At 45.9% G+C, this 27,637-nt stretch overlaps 1 protein-coding gene across 4 annotated transcripts in view; it reads right to left on the bottom strand.

The window, feature by feature from the left end:
- LOC143367423 (protein expanded) overlaps positions 1 to 26,983 on the bottom strand; it is a 111,582-nt gene extending 84,599 nt beyond the window's left edge. For 3 of the 4 annotated variants that reach the window (XM_076809221.1, XM_076809226.1, XM_076809223.1), the window contains exon 1: positions 26,474 to 26,983. The gene's annotated coding sequence lies outside the window, so the exon portion shown is untranslated. Of the gene's footprint in view, positions 1 to 25,064; positions 25,156 to 26,473 lie in introns of those variants that run through there. The other variant, XM_076809222.1, reaches the window with a different exon arrangement.
- Between the last annotated feature and the right edge of the window lie 654 nt (positions 26,984 to 27,637).

Here is a 27,637-nt window from a genome sequence, read left to right as displayed (position 1 = left end):
GTACGCTTTCCCTTCGTCATAATCGCCCTCCACCTTCCTCCGCTCTACCCCCTTGTTCGTTTCATTCTCGTTCCACTCTGTCCACTCTCCGCCTCTACTCCCTTTCCTTGCCGCCTTCCCTCGCTCGACTTTTCGTTCTATCGTGTTTGTCGTTAATGTTTCCTTCGCCTCGATACCATTTCTGCTCCTTCTTTCGGTCTACGTTCTTTTGTTATTCGCTCAGTTGCCCTCGCGTGATCGAGTGCTCTTGCACGTGGGCTACAGCGGAAGTACCGCCGCCCGCGTGCTGCTGTTACGGGGAGCATTCTGCGCAGCCACGGGCGGTGAGTGGAATTCTTCGGCTCGCGAACGGGCAGCTGCAACCCTCGCCGAAGTGGGCTATCCTCGCGGTAGCCGGCGAAGGATTCGCGCGTTTAGCTACTCGTCTCCTGAATCTCGAGAAGCAACGCTGCCGCCGATAGCACTTGCCGAAATAAAGATAGTTCCGCTAGGAAGAATTATTAGAAATAGTAGCATCGCAGTAGTATTAACTTAGTTATGCAGACGCGTTGAGACGCGGCTTTCAAACTTTCTTTTCGCCGCCACTGCACCGCGTACGGAATGTAAACGTGAGCTGCTTTAGTTCCACGATTTTGTGAAACGTACCTAGGGCAAAGATTAAAGAGAAAGAACTAATGCCGCGATGGGAATGGATTGTAAGATAATTGGTACGTGTTGTATCAGCATTCCTCCCCTGGGAAATCCTACGAATCCGTGTAATTCGAAATTAATAACAAAGATCGCGGCGAATAAACGAGCCAGCGGGCTGAAGAAAGCTGAGAACGGTCCGAATGGAAGGTAGAGGCGCGTATATACGTCGTATTATTCGTAGCTGTCCAGTTAGGCAGAGGAGTCCCCTGATGGGATTATAATGGGAATATAATGGCGAGCTTCCGCGCTACGCAACCCTTTCATCCCCCACTCCTGCGGTGCGCGGCTTAACCTTCCTCCGAAAACCCTTCTGCGCCGTCTGAGAGCTTAATCGACTATTCCGACGATTTTCTGGAGCTTAGGCCGTCGCTTCCCCCAGCGGCGGGAGAGAGAGAGAGAGAGAGAGAAAAAGGGAGAACGAAAGTGGCGATGAGTTCTAGATACACGAACTGGTCAAACCTGCTGGCAGCCTGCTCAAAGTGTACTAATGTTGTAATTGGAAAATGATTACGAGAATCCCTCTCGGACGCGCTCAAACTCCTCGACGCTGCCAACGGACGGGCACATAAATAATCATGCTTCCCTCCTAGCTTTGGCAAAGCATCGACGAATGGGGGTGATCACCGAAACGTTTTCACTGTTAAATTATTCTAATTTACTGTAGCTCTGTTTTGCAAAAGTATTTCCACAAAATTGTAATATCGCATTTATTATTATTTTAAGTTTTGAACAAAGCGAACTACCACCTCGGATCATTTCGTCAGGCTTCGTGTTAAAGGGGTATACTCGTTTGAATCCTCGGAAAATGTGTACATTTTGTGGATTTTTTTAGAAGTTAACGGCTTGATGAAATTTCCTGTCTTTTTTACTATCTTTACATAGTATTATGAACTACTTAAAAAAAAAGTTTCAGTTAAAAAAGTATTGTTTTTCGGAAGTTATGCATACATATCCGAAAGTCTCTCGATTTTAGACGGCGATGTCCTGGACTTAAGTTTCTCGAGAAAGAAAGTATTTCTCGAGAAATCAGAAATAAGCAAATTTTAAAATTTCTCGGGAAATTCTCGAGAAAGAATTCTTGAGAAGGAACACTAGTATACCCCCTTAAGATAGAGCGCAGGGGAATGTCCCCGTTGCAAACACCAATGTCCCACGCGCGAAAATGAAAACTCGTCGATTACGCAATTCCTCTGCCGAGTCCGATACGACCATCACCTGCGGCGGTTCTCGATAACTTCCTCCTTTTTTTCAGCGGTCGATCGCATGACGTAATCCGAAACACGCGTTTATTGGTATTTATGATATCCCGCTCGCAAGAGGCCATATGCCGTGGAATTTTAAATCGCAAATTACGAGTCAAATTAAGTAATACCGTGCCCCCCCCCGACTGTGCCCCATGGTCCACCGACGAGAACGAACGAGTCACGCTCCTTTTTCGCGATAAATCACATCAAACCTGACGCATCGGGAACCGCCCGTCTCCCGCTTAATTACTTTTTCGAGAACCGTCTTAGTTCCCGCGCAATCGTATCGCATACCCGGATCGAATTACTCAATACACTTGTCTGCTGCGAATAATAATTAACCCTTTCAAAACACGCACAGATATTCAGCACACCCTCCCCTTTCCGAGCAGGTATGTAAATAGAACGCGTAACAAATTTCCATATGTCCCATAAAGAAGCATTAAAAATAGAAAATGAGCCACCGCGTTACGGTTCGACCCGTGTCGGGTAATTAGTATCAAACTAATTGGCAAAGCTGGTGCAACTGCGCCCCGCAACGCGCCATCTACGTTCAGCAATGACGCGCGCGCCTCGCCGTCCGTCGATTTTTCTACGCGACACCGCCACCGGGGAAAAAGGGGCAGAGCTGAATTGCCGAGAGTCACTTCGTGCACCGCTAACGTCTTGTTTTCCACGCGGCAGGCCTCGATTTATAATCTCCCCTGGTCGTCGGAGGGGTTTTTGCGTTTCCCGGTTGTAATTCAAAGATGAACGCGTGGCCGTCTTCGCCCCGGATAGAATAAGTTACGGCGTCATGCAACGTTCGACGTTTGCACAATGGCGCGATAAATCAGCGTCAAACGTATGCCGTTCATTTTGTTCGTCAATTTGTTGGACACCGCGGCGCGCAGGCGCGCTACTCGCCGGTCGCCATCGCGGGGCCCGCTGCCGCGCGAGGGGCATGTAATGCCCCTCGACTATACTGTCGTCATAGATTCAGCCGGGGCCCCATATATACGATCCGCCGTGTCACGTAACCGCATAGCGCCCGTGTATACTTTCGATGCGTGCGCCGCGCCGCTCTCGTCCTCTCGCGTGTACAAGGGGGTGCGTTTCTGCCTGCATCCTACTCTCGGGATGCGCCGTAACGCAGGGAAACGCTGATTTATCATCGCGACGTAACAAGCGACCGTACATTTCCTCCTCTCTGTTTACAACGCGGCCGTGTCGCGGCCCCCTTCCAGATGAAACGAAATTCTTTTCATTCGGCTCTTGCGAGGCTGGTCGCCGTGAAGTGGGTTGAAACTTGGGGGCGAAACCCTTGAACGAGGGGGTGAGATTCTTATCGCGGTGGAACTGATTTAAGCAATTCTTTAACTCCTTGAATTATGATTCTTCTGATGGTTTGTCTCGGCGTTTCAAGAAGTTTAGGGTTCCGCCAAAAGTTATGTTTTTATTAAGTTTCTATGTCTTTTCTTAAATGACTTGTTAATTTAACAAACAAGTAATTTTGAGCCTTCCGGTAGAAGTAGGTAGGTATACGTCAATCGATGGTTATTCTAGTGTTAATATTTTTGCCGTATACTATGGAGCAATGTTAATGTTCGTTTAGATCTGCATTGTTTGAGTAAAAACTCAATAAAGAGTCGCAAGCACACAGATTTTTTTGCCCGGAGCACCCCACGTGGATACTTTTGTTTCAAAATTCCACCTGTGCACTGCCGGGTTAAATTTGAAATGTCAAATGACCTTAAATTTTGTTCGAGCTCTTCAACAGCTTCGCAACATTTTCCACAATCATAGATTTTCTAAGCCACTCTCCGTGAGATCTGTATTTCAGAATAGTGGAGAAACTTGAGGAACATTTAAGAAGGGATAGCTTGCTGCCTGTGCATCTGCCAAGCGAAGACCGCGTTTAATCACACCGCTATAAACATTTCTTACTGGACTGGGCTACAAGCATAGAAGAATGAGAAGCATTCGTGCGGAAAACGATTTCTTTCGGCCGCGCTCGATGTCTCTATTCAATACCGCAGAAAAAGATTGGCAATGCTGGAGGTGAGACCGAGGGTCTGCAGGAAAGACCGGCGCGATAGTGTCCGTCATTCACCAAACCCAATTACACGTTACTATCTCGCAATTAAAAGAAAAAAAAAAGACGACTCTCGCGAATAACACGAAAACATTATCCAGCATTTAGTGGCACGCAATACTCCATCCTCTTCGAACATTTCAAATTGCAAAGCTGACCAAATGGATCGGACGAGATCTCCTCGGATTTAAGAGCAGATGCGAGATCGTTTCTAGGAACTTGGTTGCTGGAGCAGCGTAGAGCCAAGAGTGAGTGGCCCCATTCCGAGCGATTCCATTCCATTCCATTCCGCAGCAGAGCATTCGATTCGGTCGTGCCGAAGGAGTACATAAGACATTATGTAAGAGCACTCGCGAGCATGCCCAGAAAGGCGATTCCGTGGAATTTCGTGTACCAATCGAGCCATTTGCCATGGGAGCACGTACGCGGTGGCACAAAAACGACCCGGCCCGATTCATTTGTCTTCGGCGGTCTACTAATAAATCATCGACACCTGATCGCCGGCAAAGAAACTCCGGACCTTGGCTGGGAAACTTTACTCCATCCAGGATAGAAAATTATTTACCAAAAAAAAAAAAAAAATACATTTCTGCGCGAAGACACAAATTTCTATGTTTTCAAGTTAATATTGCCTGAATAGTGTTCGAAAGGACTAGGAATTTCCGCTGGGGACGGTTCCATTCTACAGTCCCCTGCGGCGTTGCTGGAGTCACTTCGTGGACAACAGGACAGGAAGGTGATTGAAAAATCCGTGAGAAGGATTCCTCGCAGACAGTGCGAGCGCCGTACACCGTAACGGATTCTTTTGCAGTCCGAGCGGAGGTTTACGATCGTAGATATTAAGAGCGAACTAGAGAGGCGTTATCACGATATAAAGTATCGTTAAACCGACGGGCATCGCTAACAAGCGACCAGGCTGATAACCGTTGCCGCAATCGGCCGCAGTTATTGCCAGGGCCCCGCTCATTTACGACATCGCGAAGCATTCGCCCTTCGTCTCGCGAGGCGATAAAAGGCGCGACGACGGGGCAGCCAGCGCCGCGAAAAGGGAAGAGGCTTTATGCTCCTAGATAAGCGGCGTCTACGGCGCGTTAAACATCAAAAACGTTCGTATAATTGAGTACAAATTAAACTGGCATAAACCGTGAAATAAGGTTAGATGTAATTGCCCTGGACGGCGTGCAATTAATTAAAGCCCTAAATGCCGTCTGAGAAACGTGTTAGCATCCTCCCGAAATTTATCGCGTTGTATTAGCATAATTAACGCTGGACAAACGCTTAAACAAGCGTGCTTCGAGGAGAAACAAGGGACAGAGGAAGAAACAGAGAGATCGGGCTCCTAATGTTGAGGATGCACCCGAGACATCGTATTGGTCGTGAAAAGAACTCTTTGAAAATTTAAACGCTGTTTATGTAGAGAGGTGAAGACAAGGACCATTCGCCAGACCAGACATTCCATGGGAACTCGGACAGATTTCGGAGTATATTTCCGTAGATTACTGAAATTTGAATATGCTGTAGTCTTTAGTGACATTTGAACGTACCTCAAAGGATTTTTCGGAATTTTGAAAAATACAACAAATTCAAATTTCCGCAATCTACGAAAATATACTCCGAAATCTGTCCGAGTTCGCATGGAATGTCCCCAGAGTAAAATATTGCCGCGATTTAACGCGTGAAGAATGCCCCTTGTCGAGTGCTTATATTCAAATTTATAAGACTATCCGCCAAAGAGCTGCACATACTAGTGCATTACGAAACATTCCACCAAGATTCACTCCTCAAAAGTACCCATAAATTTCATTCAAGCCCCCTAGCAGGATACCCCCGAGAGAAGTCACAAAGAAACCGCTAGCGATGTCACGTGTCCCAAGAAAATAATAAATACCGCCCGTAGGCCACTCCGTGGCAATCAGTGGAGCAACGGACCGAACGTTCGCGTTCCTAATGGCGCGACATATAACAACGTGAATGCGAGATAGGCCGAGACAAAGCGAGGAAAGAGGTGTGAAAGCTGGTTACTTCATCCATTTTCCACGGTGCCGTATCTACGCCGTATACGGACAGCAGACGCGTCACCAGGAATTTAGTATAGCGGAGAGTTGAACCACGGCGATGGGGCGAATGGTCCTCCCGTAATCTGCGCCCCGGCGTCGCTGGATACTCGCCGCTTAATGCACTCAGCGATCGTACGCTTCGCAGCGGACGGGGCCCATTCATCGTTAAGGCCCTTCTGCATACGACGGCGCGGGGCACGGAAACGGAGGGACGGGGGATCAAGCACCGGGGCTTGAAGTACTCTCAGCCGTACACTGGGTTTCGAGCGTCGCGGAAAAACAGATTTTATTGCCGCAATCGGCTTGATGGCCCCGGGGTGCATCGCATTCCGACGATGTAATACTTCAATTAGCCGGCGTGATGCGCGTCTAATAGTGAGATCGACCAACGAGACAGACGTAAGTGCCTCTTAATTACCGAGTGTCCGCCAGTAGGTAAGTACATACTCGACGTTCGAAGCTGGAATACGGAGTAAACAGCGCTCTTACATCGGGGCGTCGAGGAACTGAAAATGAATGATGGAAAGGTGGACAGGAAATTGCGGTTAATAGTCGATTAAGATAACGATTTAATGCGAAGCTGGTATTGTAAGCGGGGCAAGCTAGTTCCATCATATTCCTGGTAAACAATCTCGTAGAAGCAAAGGAGTAGGGTAGATGAAAGGTAAAAATTCGCAAAAAATAAAAAAAAATAACATCTACTTCTAAAAAGTTTTGAAAGGAACAGAACAAATCGGTTCCGAAAAGAGAATTTCCCAACCAACAACTTCTGCGGAATAAATAATTTGTCCTGCGTTTGAAGAAGAATAGTTATGTGCTATTACTGTTACCTTGATAAAAAAAAAATTAATTGTAAACTATTAGAAGTAAACTAAAAAAAGTTCGCATTTCACGCTTTTTGGAAATATTTATTTCATATAAATTGTGACAGGTAGATTTACACGAAGTCACTGCCTGTCGAATAATAAGGGATAGTAGTTATTTCTTACACGATGATATGTGCTATCAGTGTAATACCAAGGATTCTAGGGAAGTCCAAACTTTAAGTGCGCACTCTTGCCCCACAATGCTCTACCTCCGTCGAGGGTGCGATTAAACGTGACGTCAGGGGGCCACGAAACGACTGCAAAAAGACCGTGTAGCCTGCGCCGCGTACCCCACATTAGAGGAAGTTTTTCGTACGGGTTGTTCGGGGAAGATACTCGGGGCCCCGAAATGATCGACTTTGCGAACTTCGAAATTACGATCTAAACGAATCGTCGGGATTTCGTGTTACGTGGAGGTATGTATGTATGCCGATTGGCGTCCTGCGGGCGTCCGAGGAACGCAGAGAGGAGAGGGAGCGAGAAGAGGAGAGAGAGAGAGAGAGAGAGAGAGAGAGACGAATTAAATCGCTGGGACGCATCCTGGTGAGTCCAAGAGAGATCGTAATTATACGGCGGGGCCCCGCCGACTATTTTTGGGCCCCAACGGCCGCGGGCGAGGCGTCGTTAGTTTGATAGTTCCCGGATACGGCAGCCATACGGTTAACGTGTAACGACGTTCCGTGCCATTCGAGTTTAATAACAGAGATGCGAAAGCACCGGCACGGGAAAAATGAGCCAGACGACAGCGCGACGCCGCGGAAAAACCACAGGCACGCAGGTCAATCCGCACCGAGGGCCGAATTCCTCTCTGGAAGCGGCGTGGTCGTGTCGCCTGGACGCCTGCCTGCCCCTCAGGAGATCAGCCAGGCATTACGTACCCTCGATCGGCCGCATACCTCTTTTCCTACGCGTCGCTACTCCCATTCTGCCTTTCAATTACAAATCCACCAAAACGTAATTGCCGGCGGCCAACCCTCGGCTTCAATTCACTTCAACGATTTATCTCAGCGCCCGCCACCACGGGACAGTTCCGATTTAAAGACACCGCGGAACAGTCACCGTAAGGTGAATGTCCCAATTTCTGCTCATGTCCCCATTTCTGCTCGTTTCGTATTTTTCTTATTATTATATGCGTTACGTTTGTACCACAGTTGCAACAAAATAATTCTAAATTGTTTAAGCATTTACGCGAGTGTTGCACGAGCTTGGGGCAATACATACATCGCTATTTTTCATCAGCAGAAATACCGACATTTAGAGCATTATATATTTAATTACAAATTACTAACAGTCGAAAATCTTGAAATATCTTTCTTAAATAGGTTTTCAATTGGTTGAATTATTATTAAAGAATTAATCAATTACTCTGCAAATTTTCATCAGAAACAAATTTTTCACACCTTCTCTATGACGAGTTACCTCTTAAATCAGCAGAAATTGGGACGTTCACCTTACAACACTCCAGAGTAGCCTCGTGCTCGCGCGACCGGGAACGCGGAGGCTCCCGATTGCCGCGTAAGGAACGCTAATTGCGAACCAATAGCGATAAGGGAGCGAAGAGGCTTGCTTGACGGAACGATGGAACAAAAGCCGCGAGGATGCGACGCCGAGAGGCGCGCGGACTTGGTCCACGCCTAGGAGGCTGGAATGCGTAAAGATAACTGAAGATCGTCGCGTTGGTGAAACGCGTATGCACGCACGCGCATAACGTTGCATAAGGTCCCGCGTAATGGCCAGCCCGGGCCGCGGCGCGGGCCTGCCGCGTAAAGTATAAGGGAGTTATGCTCGATTATGCTTCGTCGGGCGTATAAGTGGCGGGCATGCGCGTACATTACCGGGGAAAGGTTGCACTCCACGCGTGGGCGTTGCATTCGCGTGCACGTGCTCGCACACACGTGCATCGGCTAAGTGGACACCGATAAATTGACAGATAGATCCCTCTCCCCCTCGCTCCCTCTGAATGGCCGTGCAGCACGGGCGAGATAATCACACCTCGAAGCACGCCGCGCGGCGCGTAAGCGGGTGTTAATTAGACCATAGACGGCTGACTCGGTGTAAACGCGCATTAATCGGTCAGCTGGGAAAAAGATGTCGAGCAGAACGCGGCTCCGCGCGGAATCTTGCAATCCCACCGTCAACCAGTGGCTGACGTTGGCCGCGTTATGGCCCCATTCGCGTAGACGCGAAACTCGAACTCTTTGGAGTATCGCGCTGTGATAGGTATTTCTAAATTCGGATGAATCAGGCGGTCTGTCTATACTATTCTATAATAATTCGTGACGAAGCCAAGGAATGGTACTTTCGATGAAGAGGACTTGCGACTATCTTCTTCTTATCTTTAAGGGGTCATGCTCAGTCAGGAGGCCAAAAAAGGGTGGTCTTTGGAAATTTCTTACTCAGAAGCTATAACACATTTCTCAAAAAATCTTTTTTCCTTTTAAACATTGCATCTAGTACAGTGCATCGTAATTTTTTTATTTAAAAATGTTTATCGATAACTAAGTTATTGTCCATCACTCGAAGGTTCTCTAAAACTAAAGGCTTGAATTTTTTATTTTAGATGATCTACTTTCGAGCAGCAGTGGTCACCGCAGAAGCCTTTTTTCTAGAGAACCTTCGGGTGATGGACAATAACTCAGTTATTGCTAAGTATTTTCAAATAAAAAAATTACGATGCACGGTACTAGATGCAATCCTTAAAAGGAAAAAAGATTTTTTGACAAATGAGTTATAGCTTTTGAGTAAGAAATTTCCAAAGACGACCCTTTTTTCGGCCTCCTGACTGAGCACGACCCCTTAAGGTAAGCCGAAATTTTGAAATGGAATTTGAATAAAAAATGAAGTAGATACATAGAACGAGAGTGATTAATATCCCCAAAAGCTACCCACGCGAAACAGTCGAGCCACCGAGTTTCTGTGCTCCCCGTTCACCCAGTGCCAGCTTATCAGAGATCAATCGGAATATCAATTAGGCGGCAGAAACGTGATTTCGTGAATGAACGCCGCGGAACGAGATCGCTTAACGGGAATATTTCGCTGGTCGACTCCGGCCGCTCGGTTGAGCGATAGGTCAGGTCATAGCCATCGCTGCGGAGCGTGTTATCTCACAAGTCCGTGACGGATGACACAATGGAGTACATTGACACTACGTGCCACGCTATCTGGCAGTATCTCGCGTCGTGGCTGCGCGTACAGCCGGAATCAACGTGCGCGCGATTCTCGTACACGCACGCAGCGCGCTGCGAAGGTGGAGGTACTTTCACCAGGTAGCCAAGTTCCACGATGCACGCCGATAGCCAAGAGCAGCCCACTTTGAGAGCTGCATTCCGAGTGCATACTGCACCCTGTATCCAGGCTCGGATTAACACCGCGGTAGACCCGACGTTTCTGACCATTTCCTGCAGCTTTTCCCGCTGCGTCGTCGCCAGCTCCAGGGAGACTTTATATCCCCGTGCATCCTCGTGCGTGCACTTACGAATGCATCGAACCAGGAAGAACGTAGGCGGAGGACTTTAAAGTTTAAATACCATCTAGACGCGAATTCTTGTTTATCGGTATTTCCGCGTACGCGCTGTCGGTGCGTTGCTCCTTTCTTAAGTAACTCAGAGTAGGGAGGGATTCTGCCAGGAAATTTTGGAAGCACTTTGTACTTTCCAGACGATATCGACGCAGCTGACGCTTTAATATAACGTCCTACTTTCGCGGTGCCCTTATTCAGATCGTCTCGTTGCGGCGATTGAACGCGCACGCGGGCCGGGGAATGGGGCTGGCTCGCAGGGATAATTGACACACGGTATTGCAGGTGAGAAATGCGTTTCCGCGGTGCATTGACACCGCGTGTCGCGTTATTATTTTAAAATGCTCGTGCACGCGCGTAGAACGGCCAGGCTGGTATCTCTATACTTTCACCGGCTACCCAAGTTTCTCGATACCCGCGATATGTTCGAGAGGATGCTACGGATACCACGCATGAATATTTCATGGGATCTCAGCGTCGCCGGGGGACCACTTAACGCTTCCACTGGCGCAAGGATTTCCAAAATTCCCGTTTAAGTCGGTCAAGCCTATCCGAGCGATCGCTTCTGTCGTTAAGCTCGTCGGGATTCGCCTTCGAACTAAACAACCTGGGCTCTCCGACAATACTTTCAGTGCTTTCCAGAAGCTATCGCGAAAATAAGTCGAAGTGTTATTAAATTAAATCACTCCTCCTCGGAGTGCTCTAAAGATCCTCAACCTGTATCACGTCTTCCGCTAAAGACCCACCATTTTTTCAAACGTACGCCCCGGGTGTCGTACGTATACCACCGCCCTATTCGAGGAACTAACGAGCACAGAGTTCTATCCCGTGGACCGAGCTTTTCGCGAATAAACGAGAAGAAAGTAAGCAGAGGAAGGGCCCACGGACGGACTTTCGAATGCACGGTACGGCAGTTAGTGCCACGCGCGCCCACGCGATCTCGCGCGAACGACGATAATAGCGCGTTTAAGTACGTATAAATTCCGTGGTGCAGCTTTGCGGGCTCTCCGTTGGGCGCTCGAGTGCGCCGTTAATAACCACGCCGGGGAAAACGGCCCCGGGGTAGTGGCAATGAATTTTCAGAAGCACAGCAGACGGCCACCCTCCTCTCTTCCTTCCACTCTGCTCTCTCTCTCTCTCTCTCTCTCTCTCTCTTTCTCTCTTCCACTTCCTCTGCTTCCACTACGTGGGTGTACGACGTCGCGCGGGCGCGCTACTCTACGTTGCCTGAATTCCAACGCCGACAGGCCCCGTCGGTATTGGCCGCGAGAGAGCCGGGGCCCGATCGCCGGATGGTCGAATTCCGAGTAGGGGGACGGCGGGATATTTTTAAGAAAGCTTCAGGCCACGGAGAAAGCAACCGGCGGGAACGTAACGGAGCGCCGCGGAAATTTATTCGACGTGCCTTATGGGCCTCGCCAGGGCCCCACGGTATCGCGAAAAGAGAAGGCGAGCGCGTATCTCGTTCATCTAGCCCAGATGTTGGATACTTTGGATACCGTGGCTACTTTGGCGCCCTGGGGCTTTGAATTTAAGCGAATACACGAAGGGTGAATTGTTGCGCTAAGAAGAAGGGAGATGCGAGGGCGGATAAATGTAAAACATAGATAAAGTAGGGCGATAACAGTCAACTTATGATCAGAAATAAAAACTATCTACCTACTCCTTGATCATTCCTCTATAAATTCTCTGAAACCTTTCATACACCCTATCGCTATAGTGTCCAGTATGACTCGAGTGAACTCTTCCGCCATTCAGCAAGCATAGGTTCAGTCAAATCTAAATCCCCCGCAAGAATAGCGGAGCATTAACGCGTCCCACTCGGTCTTCGATCGCGTGGACGTGATCACGCGACCTATCCCGAATGTCACGACCGTTCCACGCGGGACCGATCATCCGGCGTCGAGCCCAGGACGAAAAGACAAGGCGACAAAGCGTGTATAACGCGTTAAGCGGAGTAAGCCTGCTTCGAGGCGATTCGCCGGCGAGGAGGGGGGCAGGGAACCGTTGTACGAAACGACTCTCTACACGCGTGAAAGTTCGCGCGCGGCGGCGTCGCCGGTCCCGGTGTAACCGAACGGCGAGGGGTGGGGGGAGAGAGCGACCGCAGCGTTCGGTGGGCCCGTATAAGCGAGTCTCGGGGCAACGCGGCTCGTAGGCACGGCGGTGTTGACCAGCTCGCTCGCAAATCGGGTACAAGGTAAAGGATTCGTACGTGAGTGGCGTTCCAACGGCATCAGGTTTTATCGTGGATCGTACCGCGGCTTCATTATTCGTTTCTGGCACGTACGGGCATTCACACCCGTTCGGAGCTCACGATCGCGGGCCTTGCCAGCGGGTTTCTTTCCTCCGCCAGAAGCAGAACGAAGAAACAGAATCCACGACGATTCCGCGACCCGATCGGTATATACGAGCGTGTACACACAGGCCCAGGGAGAGGGGAGGGGGGAGGGGGGGCCTCCCCTATCTACCCGCCACTCGGATGCATAACGAGTAGTTCTCGCGTTCCTCGCCATTTCTACCGGAGGAAGACGCGCGGCGGCGGATCGCTACGAAGGCCCGAGCACCGCCGGGGCCTCGGGCCCTCTTCCACGGGGATTATTTTTATCCCGTCCCAGCGCCATTGTTCACTGTTTACGGTAAAAGGGGCCTCATACCACGCCGGCTGACGTACGAATCGATCTGAAATTGTAATCGCGACGGGAACGGCGCGCCGTTGATCTTTCGATAGGGATGGGACGCTGGAATATCCGCCGACTGGGAGCGTTTCCACTGGCTCGAAGATACCGAGGGCTAGAATCCAGTCGATCCAAATACAGGAATTCTTGAATGCCTCGCGAAGGAATCGTGGATCTCTGTGGTGGCTCTGTGGAAGCTGCTGACGCTTAGTCGAATCAGTTCCTTATTATTTAAAACGCTTTACAGGCTCGCGTTGTATGTTCAATGTGATTCGACGTTTCTTGGGTCTATCGCGCTCATCCTCCAGCGAACTACCGAATGGTAGCCTTTCTAATCTCGTTAGGATGGTATACAGAGCGTTTCTTCACTCGCGCAACGGAACTGTTCCTGGCCCGGGACGCAACTATTTCTGAGGATAATATCCCATGGAAATGGCAATGGTTTCTGCGGAGAAATAGTGCAGGATATAATTCCAATTTAATTGGGGATTATCTTAGAAGTCCCTGCGACGGAGTTACGAGAATGATGCTGCGCGTTGAATCGAACGCGACCAGGGTGTAGGGAGAGCGGGGAGGGGACAAAAGAGAAGAAGAATTCCTTCCAACAATGGAATGCCTTTAAATATCCCGTTGGAATTTTCGTAGCGGGCGATCGCGATAAAAATCGCTGCACGTGCACGCGCGCGCGCGCGAGCCGACTGCGGCTGACAATAGCGTCGTTCTATTCTGTGACCTGGTCCTGCAAGTCAGAGACAAGGCGTGGAATTGTTCGGAATAACCTTCGTGCGGTTTGAGGTCCGGCTGCAACGTGACCGTGAAGGTCGGAACACCGCAAGCCCTTCGCATAAATTCCTTTCTATGGCACGCTCTCCCTAACTTCGCCCCGAGAGGAGTCGTGCTCCTCGACGGGAATATCAATGATGGTACCACATAAATTGAGAGATTCTTTCGCGATGCTCTGCCTCCTGAGAAATCGCCATATCAAAAGCAGCCACCTTATAAATCGTTTCGCAACGCGCATGCGCACCTCCCTGCGGGATATAAACGTTACGCCCCTGCTCCGATAAATGTGTGTTGCATTAAAATTCCAATCCTAATTTAAATTATAAATTCAGATGTCCGCTGGAAAACTTCGATCCGACGATCGTGAAAGATCGATGCAACTTAGAGTTCCCCAAAATGTTTTAATTTCTTCTCAGGCACCCGTACTGGAAGCGCATCTAACTAATCGCGAAATTTACAGCTCGCCTTTCCAACAAGCTTCGGGATGCCGTAGAAACGCGTTAAATTGATTTATACAGCGCCCACGTAGCTTCCGCCAGCTTGGAGCGCGTATTGTAAATCGTAGACAGAAGAATCTACGACGCAACCCCCCTGCGCTCTCGTGGACTGCCGGTGACCGAGGAATTATACTGGCTCCTCGATTTCCACGCGTACGAGACGCGCCGCGGAATCCCGCGGCCGTAATATTCGCACGTAAATAACGAGGCTCCGTGGAAAAGCCACGGGACGTAAATTCAATCGGAACGCTCACCTTGAGCGCCATTTAAATCAACGGAATTCCAGCGTGCCCTCCGCGAGGGAAGCTGCTAACTACCAGAGGGACTCGCAGCGCCGCCAACAATCAACGTGCCTCGCCAAGTCAAGGGGGGAGGAGAGGCAGAAGAGAAAAAAAAAAAACACGGGAGATGCAGCTTCGCAACTTGGCAATAAATTATAAATTGTGATCAGGCAGGCGGTGCTCGTCGATGCATTATGGATCGTGCACCGGGATTATGCAGGTCGACCACGGCCATCTGTAAATCCTACGTTCTACATAGAACACCACTACGTGCGCTGTTTTACATTTCATACTGGGTGGGACAGCTGAATGTACGCGCACCTGAATATGCCTGGCGCTTATCGAAGGCACGGGGACGCAACGAAAAGGAGGTTCCTTGGGGAGGAAGTAGGTATGGTAGGGTTGATTCGGAAGAGGATAGAGATTTTCGAGTTTCCGTGCGGTGCCCTAAATGGGACCATTTTCTGTCTTAACGTTAGAATACTAATGTTCTTTGGTATTTGCTTGTTATTAAATGTAATGTTTTCTTTAGTGAATTTTGTCGAATATTTATTTCAATTTTTATCGGTATTTTAAAATTTATTTGTCTACTATTTTCTGCTTTTATTCTTCTTGATATACAATTCAAATTTATTTAACCCTTCGTGGCCATTTCTTATGCTCACAAATTGGCCATATGGGATTAACTGCACCCTAGTGTCATTTTTAAGGTACCATTTTTGCATTTTTTAATCTTTTAACTTTTCAGTGATAATTGCTCTGGCATGCTCTAATAGTTTTTTTTACTAGAGATGTACATGGAAAGAAGCGATCTTTTTTGTTAAAATTTACCAAATTTTTCGATTTTAATATTAAGGTCTAAAAATTTACAGAAATATTGGCAAAGAAAAAAATTACCTGGGGTGCGATACACTCCGTGTGACCACGAAGGGTTAAATTCGACAAGTTTCATGCGGTAAAAAACAGTCAAAATTAAAATAAAAGACTGCTGATGGGGAAAAGAGGGGGTGTATTGGCAGAGCAGTGATTCTTGGAAGTGTTAGACATGCGCGTAAATATTTATTACGTACATTAGTATTCTATGGTTGCGGGGGTATTCCCATTTTAAGTGGTCCGATTTTAAGAAGATTTTGAGTAACTTTTTTTTAATAAACTATAAGGTGTAGTATTATGAAACTTTCTATATATATATTTAATGTGTATTCCGGAATTTTTATGGCTACTAATAATTAATAATGAGTGAGATATTATCTCTTTTGAGAACGTAATTTATGAAAACTGATGAAATTTATCGGGTTCGTTGCAGAACACCCGGTAATTTGAGGAATTCGGTAAGACCTTAAAACCCGGGACTGATAAAAGAATTTTAACCAAGTTTATTTACCAACTGCCTACGCACTACTACCACGAATTTGGTAATGTTCTTATCGTACAAATAAAGACGAGTGACTCACGACAGTCGCCGCGATTTTTAGTAACAGAAGACTATGTACATTCGCAGACTTTGTAAATTAGCCCTCCTCCTTCCCATTAACCAACTGTCAGATAACAACTCGCGTGTATTTACCTCTCCTTTTTCGCGAGTCTGATTTCATGTTTTCGAAATGTCGCCTACACTTCAAGAGAGTTCAAGGTGCACCGTGGTCGCTGTACATTAATTGCCCACGTCGATTTTCTGTTTTCATTCGGCTTAAGTGCTTCGTTAAAATTGAGGCTGTTCACCGATTTCGTAAAACCTGACTTCTCCAAATGGAAACTTCCAGGAACGCAATCGCCCAAATAATTTAAGTAACTGCAGAATATATTCCAATAGCACAGCCACACTATGCCACAATAGTAGGTATACCACACAGCAACTCGAATAAACAAAATAAATTCTGACCTTCCAAGGTATTCAAACTTTTCCACAAATTATATAATTCAAAATATTCCAAGAGCCTACTCAAACAAATCCATCATCTTTCCAAGAAAAAAAAATGAAACTGACCTCAAATAAATAAAAATGCAATAAAAAGTAAAAAATAATTTTTCCCTTATTTAATCTACGACACTCAATTTGTTTATGTCGGCGCCTCATCATTTGCACTGTGTAAATCTGGCGCCGACTTAAAAAAATTCAGAATCTTAGATTTAATAAGGGAAATAATTATGTCTTACTTTTTAGTGCATTTTTATTTTCTTGAAGTCGGTTTAAAGATTTTTAATATGATTTTTATATATATATATTTTAAAGATATTAAAACCAACACCTAATTATTATTATTTTGTGTTTGTACGAATAGATCGTGACAATAGTCTTTATTAACCCTTCGGTGGGCGCGCCCGCGTTATTTAGCCCCACATTTTATATTTCGTATATTTACTGTAAAAACGAGCAGTAAATGGATGTGGACTAATTTCCTTTTCTATGTTCTATTCTATGTTCATTGAATTAAATTATTATTAAGCAACTAATGTAATTTCGTTTTTCTTCTGTGAGACCTAAAATTGTCTAAATTTAGAGTAAAACAATAACTCCGACTGCGGTGTAAAAGCCACAACGCGCCCACTCATGCAAGTTTGAAGAGCGCGCCACCGAAGGGTTAACCAGAACTGGCAAAATATTGGGCTAATATTGATGCAGTACGAGATTGGACCACCGGAGGGGGCATCACCCCCTTTCGAATAAAAAAAAGATCATCAAAATCGGCCTATATGGTGGAGGAGTTTTACGCGGGGACAAACATTAACAAAAAATACATAGGTACGGGTCGAATCTATAACCGTCTCCTTTTTGAAGTCGGTTAAAAAACAGTTTTACTCGTTTCAAGAACCTGTCCCATGTTTTCTCACAAACCATTCAATTTTGATCGACACCCCCGTCTATAGCTGCGTACAGAAGTGATCAAGTGAATGGTTCAACTGTGAACGATAACAGACATAAAACAGCTTCTAAAGTCAACATAATACCTAAAGCCTAGTATTAAGTTTATTACGTAGACATTAGAAAGATACGAATTTTCTTTTGACCGCCACTGTGCACGACTGCGTTTCTCACGTGGCTGGGGCCGAAAGAACGGAACGATCGCGCTGGTTTTCGACCAAGCGATTCGAAACGGTGCAAGGCGACCGGACGCGCGCAAACGATGCGCTCTCCTCTCGTTGCTCGTGTTACCAGCGCGCACGGTGTATGACTCATCGCGTCGAGATATAATTATGATAATCGCGGACACCCCGTGAGCGCGGCGCAACCTGCCTGTTGCGAGTTTCGAGAGGAGGATACGGAAAAAGGAGGCTGGCCGGGCCCGATCTCGCCAGGCCAATATTCTCTCCCTCTCTTTCCCCGGCGATTACGTTTCCATCGGGGCCTCCTAACCGCCGCTGGTACGAGCGGACGGAAGCATGCGTTAAGCCCGAACACATCAGCTGTCCCGTGGTCGAAAATTCACAAGAGCCGTTAGCACGGTATCCTCTACCCTGAATTGAGCATGCGTTAAAACTTGCAACGTTGACAAAGAAAGGGGAACAATTCGATATCGAGGATCGACTTAAGCCGGGAATCCACCGGGAAGCTAAACTATGCTATGCTGTGCTATGCTATGCTGTGCTACGTTTTAAAAAAATTAGCTTCAATACATTCTTATGGAACCGTTTCCACCAAAAGCTGCGTTAAAACATAGCATCGCATGGCATAGCTTAGCTTACAAGGGAAGATCCCGAACCAGAAAATTAAAAAAATTCTGAAACTCTGTGAATATGTGGGGGATTTCCTCCTGATTACAACGCAACTTTTGTTTGCTGCCTAAATTCACTCGAAGGGGGTGAAATTAACCCTTGAAAATTCGGCTATTTTTCGATTTTATTTTGCAACTCGCGAACTGTAAGAGATAGGAAAAAGGTTTCAAGACAAAAGTTACTTCTTTTAATCAGATCTATCATTTGGTGAAAAAATTATTTTACAGTTCACGAGTTATAACACAAAATCGGTAAATAACCGGATTTTCAGTGGTCAATTACACCCCCTTGAAGTGAATTTGGGCAGCAAACAAAACTTGCATTGTAATCAGGAGGAAATACATATTCACGGAGTTTCAGAATTTTTCGAATTTCCGGGTTCGCGATGTTCCCTTCTTAGCTTAGCTTTCCGGTGAATTCCCGGCTTTATAGTCTGGGGCGATGTCTGCATAAGTGTACACAGTATTGTCTCGAACTAAGGTGAGCGCTATCCCCCTTACCTCTTGCGTATGGGTGCCAGAGGCGCTCGCTCTCTCTCTCTCTCTCATTCTACGCGACAAGGCAATAAAGGCACTAAAGACAAGCCGAAAAAAACTCCCCGTCTCGAAAGGAGGTCACCTTCGCATATCTGCGGTACCAAAACGGAGGGAGCGACCTCGGTCGCCGAATGATTCAATCCCGACCATCCAGCGCACCCTCGAGGTGCGATTTCACCCGAATTCAAATCGACAATACCGTCTGCCACCGAAGAAGAAAGGCAACCGCACGTTGCGCCGCGAGGACGTTGCGTAACGTGGCGAGCGCGCGATAAGAAATGCAATATTTACGAGGGACTCGGGCTGAATTAGACTTTCATTTCGCGTGGTGACCCGCGATCTAGCGTTACCGGTTGTTACGGTCGCGGCAAATCCGACGCCGAGTTGCGTTCGATCGATTATAAGCGCGAAATAAGAAAGAGGGATAAGCGTATAAAGGAGGGGGGGGGGAGGTTGAACGCATGGAAAGAGGAGCACGGCTAGAGGTGTAACGGCGAGGAAAGGGAAAGGAAGAAGACGAAAACGACGAAGAGGAGGCAGAAGAGAAGCTGGTTCCAGACTTTATATAGAATCTGGACTGCGCGGCTACCGACCACCATCTGTCGTCCGACTATAGATACTAATCTTCAGCGCTGGAGAGATAAAGGGCCAGGAGGGAGATCGCGCTTTGTCTTAGCCGCCCCACGGCATTCCTTCGTTCCAGGCAACTCTCGGCCCAAGAATTATAATCACCCCGCGGTATCCACCGAATATTTAGACCCTCGTAGACAATTTTTACAGCTGGACGGGGGCAGGCCGGTGCCCAGAGGGAATGGAAGGAACCGGAGCAGAATCAGGCCCCGACGGGCCCCGGGACAGAGAGAGAGAGAAGGGGATAGAAGCACCTGCGCGCGTTCCGCCTTCGACCACATTCTTTGTGATTTCCACGAGAAAAATAGCTCGGAATTCTCGGCCTCTTTCGGGTCGCGTGTATACCTGAGCCTCTATACGTGCCCCTGCGCCATTCTAATAACTATAAGAAACCCGAAATGGTCCAGCAACAATAAGAAACATCGTTCCATTTCCCTCAGAGGGCTGAACTCGTGATCGACCGCGAAGAAATTTATGAGCACGACGGCTCGCTAATTTCTCCGCTCAAAGAATTTTCCTGCGGCCAGTGCCCGCTTATTTTCACCCACCTCTCCCACAGACCCAACCGAATGGGATCGGGGGAAGTGGAAATATCTCGGAGGGGCCGTTTGTGCGAGCAGGCTAGGCGGTTTCCACGAAACCGTCGTCGGGGAGAGGAACTTTAAGTGGATCCTAGAGAAATGATGGATTCCAGGCTAGGCTGGTCGTAAAGTCGAGAACCTTCGACGCGCCTCTACTTATCGTTAGGGCGGAATCGTTATTACGCCTGGAAATTATAAGGACGGGGATGGAATGTCCAGGCATTCCTGCCTGCGCTTCGAACATCACCTAATTGCGCGAGGCTTTGATATTTGCCGTCGATCACCGTGTCCGTTATGGTTTGTCCATTTCTTCCCTTGTTTTCTGTGGAAGGTTCCGTCGTACCTGTGTACGGTATATCTTTCTTCGAGTTCTTTTCTTTTTTTGTTGATCTTGGTTTTTTGAGGACCACCAAAAAAAGCAGCGACCACGTACGAAGACCTATCGCGACGTCATCGCGATATTATTCATTACGGTTCTGGTATCGTATAGTTAATCTCACAAACTGCGTATGCCTAAGCGGCACGTGACGCAGGTAGCGGATGGATCTTTCTTAAGGGGGTATACCCGTTTGAACCCTCGGAAAATGTATACATTTTGTGGATTTTTTTACAAGTCAACGGTTTGATGCAGATTTCCCGTTTTTTTAACTATGTTTATATAGTATTATGAACTACTTATAAAAAAAGTTTCAGTTAAAAAACTATTGTTTTTCGGAAGTTACGGATACATGTCCGAAAGTCTCTCGATTTTAGACGGCTAAACGGTGGCCCTAAAAACTCGCGCTACGTTCAACCAATTTACTTCAAATTTTGCATGCAGAATCATAATAAGATTCCACATCGTCCAACGAAGGCTTTTTTTATTTCGATTCCCCGTTTATTATTTATAAAGGAAAAAGGTGGATTTTTCTCTTAGAAAAATTTAACTTTACCTTTGATCTCTCACCATTTCTTTATTTTTCAAAATTTTCAAAATCGCCTTCGTTGGACGATGTGGAATCTTATTATGATTCTGCATGCAAAATTTGAAGTAAATTGGTTGAACGTAGCGCGAGTTTTTAGGGCCACCGTTTAGCCGTCTAAAATCGAGAGACTTTCGGACATGTATCCGTAACTTCCGAAAAACAATAGTTTTTTAACTGAAACTTTTTTTATAAGTAGTTCATAATACTATGTAAACATAGTTAAAAAACGGGAAATCTGCATCAAACCGTTGACTTGTAAAAAAATCCACAAAATGTATACATTTTCCGAGGGTTCAAACGGGTATACCCCCTTAAGGATCAAATTTTACGGTTCTTTTGCTCCCCTGTGTACTCGCGCCGGGTGTTTCGGACGAACCGGAAGCCTGCTGATTTTCCGCATTTCTTTGGATGTAAATGAGAATTTAGTGCGAATTAACCCTCTCGTGATATGGTCCAAATGGAAAAGGTAGCGAAATGGTTTTAATTTTGCTGCTTCCACCGGGCGATCTTTAGACGCAGAGGCTTCAGACAACTTCAAAAACAATTCGCTTTCTTTTCGTGTAACAAATGTTTTCAAAGTCGATGGCACACATAACTAAAAAATTAATGAACTGATTTACTCGAGGCATTGCAGGCTTATTTTAGGGTTAAACATCTAAGCGCTATCGGGAGCTTTTCCTTTTTTTTTTGCCTAGATTTGCCAAAAATCGATGCTTCAACTTTGCACAGTCGCCATTTTGTCTCAAAATAATTTTTCCAAAATCGGGCCCGATGGCGTTTAGATAATTTCATATATTATCTAAGAAAATTCGAATTTTCAATTTTGGATGATCCTGCGCCGAGCAAAGTGCCTAAAAAAAGGACGTCTCGGGCATCGCCTGTAACTCACAAACCTTTCAATACTTTTTACCACAAAAAATACTGAAATGTCCGTAAGATGTACTCTTGCCAATGGGCTAATGTTTAATAATAAAAGTTTATCGGTTTTTCTAGAACAAATTCCCAAAGAAGCATGCTGTTCTGACCGTTCTAGGTAGGCCTCCCTCCTTAAAACATTGCTCATTGATACTAATCCACGAAGTCGTTAGAGTGGGTGCTCCTCTAATTATTTTAAACAATGTATCAGCTAACCGAGCCAGTAAATACATCCAAGAACTACTCTGCAGAACCTTGAAACGATGATTCGATCCACGTATCGAACGAACCGCAGCCAGAGCAACTTTGATGAAATGACTCATCTTCAGGAATGTCGAGGGCTTTATGTATTAGGACAAGAACCGATGCACTTATACGTTCCCGCGTGATGAATCTAGCGATTGTAATGCTCCTGTGCATAAATCACTCTGGAATTCTCTTCGAGCGAACAAGACCAGGGAATCTCCAAAACAGGCCGAGCGAATTACTAACGTAGGTACTATTAAAGGAACAGTTCTAATTCCTCAAGGCAACACGATTCCTAATAGGCACAGCGAAAAGGAAAACAATTAAACAATTTTATTGCGCGTGTATACTCAACTAACTTCGAAGTAAATTTAAAAAAAAAAAAAACAAAGTACCAAACGAGAGAAATTTATCCCAGAATTTTGACTCGTATCTGGATGAGAAACGACCTGCCTGGTCGTACCCACAATTTACCTACATCGTATTCTGCAATTATTTACCACTCGAGAAATATATACGCCGTAGAATTCCGCGGAAGCTTTCGTAAAGTTTAAAGATTTCGTTGCCGGAGCTGGAAATACGACGCCAAGTACCAAAGGTCTTTGGACGCGTCCTCTCGAGTGTCGGTTGAAGAGACGCCTGAATATTATTTACCCTGGCACAACGGCCTCCAGCGTAACCTCGAAAAGTATTTTGCACGAGCGACGTTTACGCAGGACAAACATACAAAAGTACAAGGCGGCGGCAAGGGCGCGAGAGATGCAGAACTGAACGTGGCCGGTACGACACGGCCAGTAATAACTTACGATATCGTGAACGCTCGGTCACACACGATGCATCGCGCGGTTTTGCGCGCAACGAAATATGTAAGCATTCCGTTCCTCTTTGCATACGAACCAGTACGTGAAAATGAACGAAGACTGGCTTGTATTTGGTGGAAATACTGATACTATCTCGAGGAAACAGTATTCGCGAATAGGATCATTTTAATATTCATTTTTCTGAATGGTTAAAACTTTGCGATAAGTGTTTAGTATTGTTAGTATTATCATCGATATTATTACTACTACCTCACTTTAAATTATGCGTAATAATGTAACTGATGTAATGTGCATTGTGTGTTGTAATAGATTAACACTCGTAATTAAAGAGATACTAAATAAAATCTAGAGCGTAAGAAGTGGTAAGAGCTTGCAGGAACAGGGGTGCTGCTCCATATTTACAAACTTCGAGTAAATTAGAAACAACTGAATATAAAATTATCGCTTTAACATTAAAAAGACAGCTTTGATTGAAAAATATATATACCTATTCACAGAATAGGTAGTAGTTATCGAGTTGAGTTTTTATTTCTATTTTTGGCGGAAAAATATTCTATAATAGACAGTTTTCTCGTATTAAGGGGTCGTCCTTAAATTATGTAAGGCTTTGGTGAGAGGAGGGGGTCGCGAATTTATTGCGTTTTCTTACAAGGGGGTGGGGGGAGTCAGGTAGCGTCTTACGTAAAATTTTTTAACCTAATTTTCAATAAATACAAATTCTATCATTAATATTCCAGAAAAGTTGTTTTAGTTTAAATTTACCGAAACCGAGTTAAATAAATTATATAAACCTTTGAAAGAATTTTAATAACTGAAAAAATTAAATGTAAAAAATATTACTTAAGAAGTTGCAATATCAAATCTTACGAATTCTTATACTGGGGGAGGGAGGGGGTAGGAAATCGCCAAAATTACCCTTACGTAATTTAAGGACGGCCCTTATCCTGTTCGAAACTTATTTGTAACTATAAGCATAACTAATTTAGCTTCGTAGGTATTCTTTAATTATGATAATTAAAAGCTTATGATGCCTATCGGTGGAACTGAAACGTTAATTTCCCGGCGTTATACCACATTAAACAGTATAAAAGGCCCGCGATAGACGCGGCTACCGTTTCCTACGTATTAGCATTCAACGCGACGAGCCAAAGTTGAGGAGAGCGCCGCGCCGGAGAACCGTTTCTGCGCCTGCAATCAGGCATTTCTGTACTATTACGGTTGCGAACAGCGAACCTCGGAGCTCCGACGCATCTAAAGGCAGAGCATTCCCGCCACGTACGTAAAACCACGCAGAAAAGAACATACAAAATCGTTGCGTTGGAATTCGCGCCTGGGGGACCGCGGCAGATACACAGAGCGTAAAACTACGCGATCCAAGAATATCGAGCGAATCGTAAAACTTTATGCGAAAAATTCCCGCGCAGGCAGCCTACGATTTTCTTCTTAATCCTATAGGGGAACGATCGAGCGAGCGAGGGGACCGTAAAAACCGTCGATCTCGGCTCCGCTAAATCTGATTCACGTGGAATTTGGAATTTCTACTGGTGGTTAAGAATTATTGGATTTGCATCGATGGACGAGCACTGATCATTTTATAAAAAGAAATGATCTACCTTTAGGCATGGGCGTCCTCAGGGGGAACAAAAGGGGCGGTTGCCCTTTCTGGCTTTTGAGAAAAAATCGCTTATTTTTCCAAACTGATCTTCGTTAATTTTATACTAAAAAAGGGAATATTTTTAAATTTTGGTTTTAAATATTTATTTAAATTGGCACTATAAAATGGGTTAAAAAAGCAAGAGGGGTATATTTTTCTTCACCATCGTCCCAAAGTTGCCCCCCCCCCCCTGGAAAAAGTCTCCGGACGCCCCTGCTTTTAGGGTGTTAGGATGTTGCACCTACCTAAATTTCGAGGATTTATGGAATTTCTAGTCGACGAATATTAATGCCAAAGTGTACATACGCAGCTTACCTAGTTCCGAAGGTGTACTAAAATGCGGTTCACGTCCCGCGAAGAGATTACTTTTTCCAGATATAAACCAGAAGAAGCTAACCTGAACAACACTGGCTACACGCGGTCGAATGCGCGGGTGCCGCGAGTCAGAATGCGCGCATGCGCGTCCACTGTGGAATGTGCCCCCTCCCCATGGACAACCTCTTCCCGTCCCGCGGCCCAGCAATGGACTCGAGACGCTTCCAAATATTTCGAATATCATCCGCTGCCGAGAGGAGACTCGTGAAATTTAAACAATCTCGGAAATCTCCCGATCCTAAAGTCTTTCGACCGTTACGGTATAAATCAATTACAGGCACAATTATAGGCTTTCCCTTTGAGACGAGAATAAATAAAGAAATCCATGTTCCCTATTTGTATTCGGAATTATTCATAACCTCTACATTCGTTCCGAGTATTTTTCAAGGCCTTCGTGTGTTTGGATTCGTCTAATATCCAAGGGGGATTTGTACTTTAGCGTGAATAAATTCCCGGAAAGCTTGCATCGGAGAGAATTGAATACCCATCGCTCCGCGCGGATTGCACCCCTTCCTCCCCCGCCCCGTAGCTCTCATCGCGCTGTCGACCCTTGCAACCCCTCTTCGTCGCACTGCATCACGCGACTCATTCCACACGACGGCGCCGCGTCCGTGTGTTGCGGTTTGTCGAAACGTGCGTGCACAACGCGCGCACACGCGTTTAAAAGCGTACGTCCGCCACGAGGAATTCTTTAAGCACGAGTGTCGCGCGTACGTGCGACTCGCTTATCCCTGTGTAGAAGTCGTTCGCGATAATGCCATTATTTCCATTTTTACGAACTTGTCCGAACGAGCTTGCAAAAACGTGGACGAAGCTATTAGCAGCTTTATCTTATCTCATCGAGAAGACTGGTTCGAAAGAAATTTCGCGAACTACACGCTTCGCTACAATAATTATTCGATATATTCGTATAGAATGAATTTTACAAGTCTTACAGTTTATGGCTAGCTTCCGTGATCTCTACGCGCACGCGCGTAGAATGAAAATTCTTTAGGTTAGAATGTATGAAAACATATTAGATTCTATAAAGTATCCGATAAAATTAACGTGCCATCGTGGAGATTGTTGTTCTGATTCGCACGTTTTGTAACTCGAAGATATTCGATCGATAGTAATGAAGAGACGCGTGGAATGTTTAGCACGGTTTTACGATAGTTAAATGTCATTGCCCGCGCTTTTCAGTAATGGCGTCCTAACCGTCTAACAATAAGTATGCCGGCAATTAAATTCAAAAGCGCGGCCATGAACTTGGGTATCGGAATGCGCAGCTCTGTCGCGGTAATAAGCTACTAGGGTAATGCATTCTCTGTCACGTCTGTACGAAGAATTAAGAATGAATGCTGCGTTACCTCTTGTCGACGTCCTCGGTGATTTATCTCGCCATCCAAAAGAACATCCCAGCGATGCACGTAATCCGGTTAATCCAACATGACACAAAGAGAGCGTGGTTTAGGCTCCCAACAGGTGGTCGCAACGAAGAAACACTCTCGAGTAAGGATATTCTATGAATACGCACAGCACAACACAAATTGCACGTCGCTTGCACGAGACTCCGCGATCTCACGTGAACTTCGAGCGCGGACGGTACGAATTCCTTTCCTACCTCTCTCTCTCTCTCGCCTCCCTCTTTCGTTCTCTCACACGTCGTTCAAAACGCAGCAGGGCTGTTCTAACCGCATCGCGAACGACATTCTCACGCGATGGGAATTCGTCGGACTCGACTTTGATCGTGATACGTGCAAGCTCGCTCTTAGATATTTAGGACACAGTCCTGTAAGAAAGGGGCGCGCGAAAGGTCGAACAAGAGACGAACACGACGTACTGCACCGGCGGCCGGCGAGTGACTGACTAGCGGCGCGCGCCGGCTTCCCATAGTCGACCGAGCTAACCTAACTTCACAATCAACTCGCACCCCACGAGAACTATACGCGAACTGCATGAACTATCAAAGCACACGCCGAGCAGCATAATATCCCACGAGCCTTCTTCGTTTTGATCACGGTTTATCGTTAAATTTTATGTTTGAATTATATCTATTTATAAATTCGTTAATAAATTATGTGTATTTATTAAAATTCATTTTTTATACCTGTAACATCGCTACGCTTGATTCGCGATTATATTTGATACCAGCTTTTCCATTTATCCATATCGTGCAGCGCTAATTTCGTACATATTATAGCGTACAGTGATATGTAAAGTATCAGATGTGTAGTAAATTGAGTATCAATAAATAATGCATTGAATATACCGTATATAGTGGTATAGTACCAAATAATATTTCTTTTATATATGTAAAGATGTACCTTACTTATAGAAGTACCTTACTTAATAATAATTCAATAAGACGTTAATCAATCGTCGAATCAATATTTGAAAATAATTCACTTTACACGTACCCAAGGAAAATTCAAAGTGCCCGGTAAATACTGTCCTAGTAATACGAGGAATCCTCATGTTGACCCGAACATATTTCGTTGAGAAGCAGGCTTTAAGAATAATTGGCGGAGATT

The sequence above is a fragment of the Andrena cerasifolii genome, chromosome 3, assembly GCF_050908995.1.
Source record: "Andrena cerasifolii isolate SP2316 chromosome 3, iyAndCera1_principal, whole genome shotgun sequence".
NCBI lineage: Eukaryota > Metazoa > Arthropoda > Insecta > Hymenoptera > Andrenidae > Andrena > Andrena cerasifolii.
The sequence above is the reverse complement of the archived record's forward strand: the minus strand, read 5'-3'. Positions and strand labels throughout refer to the sequence as shown.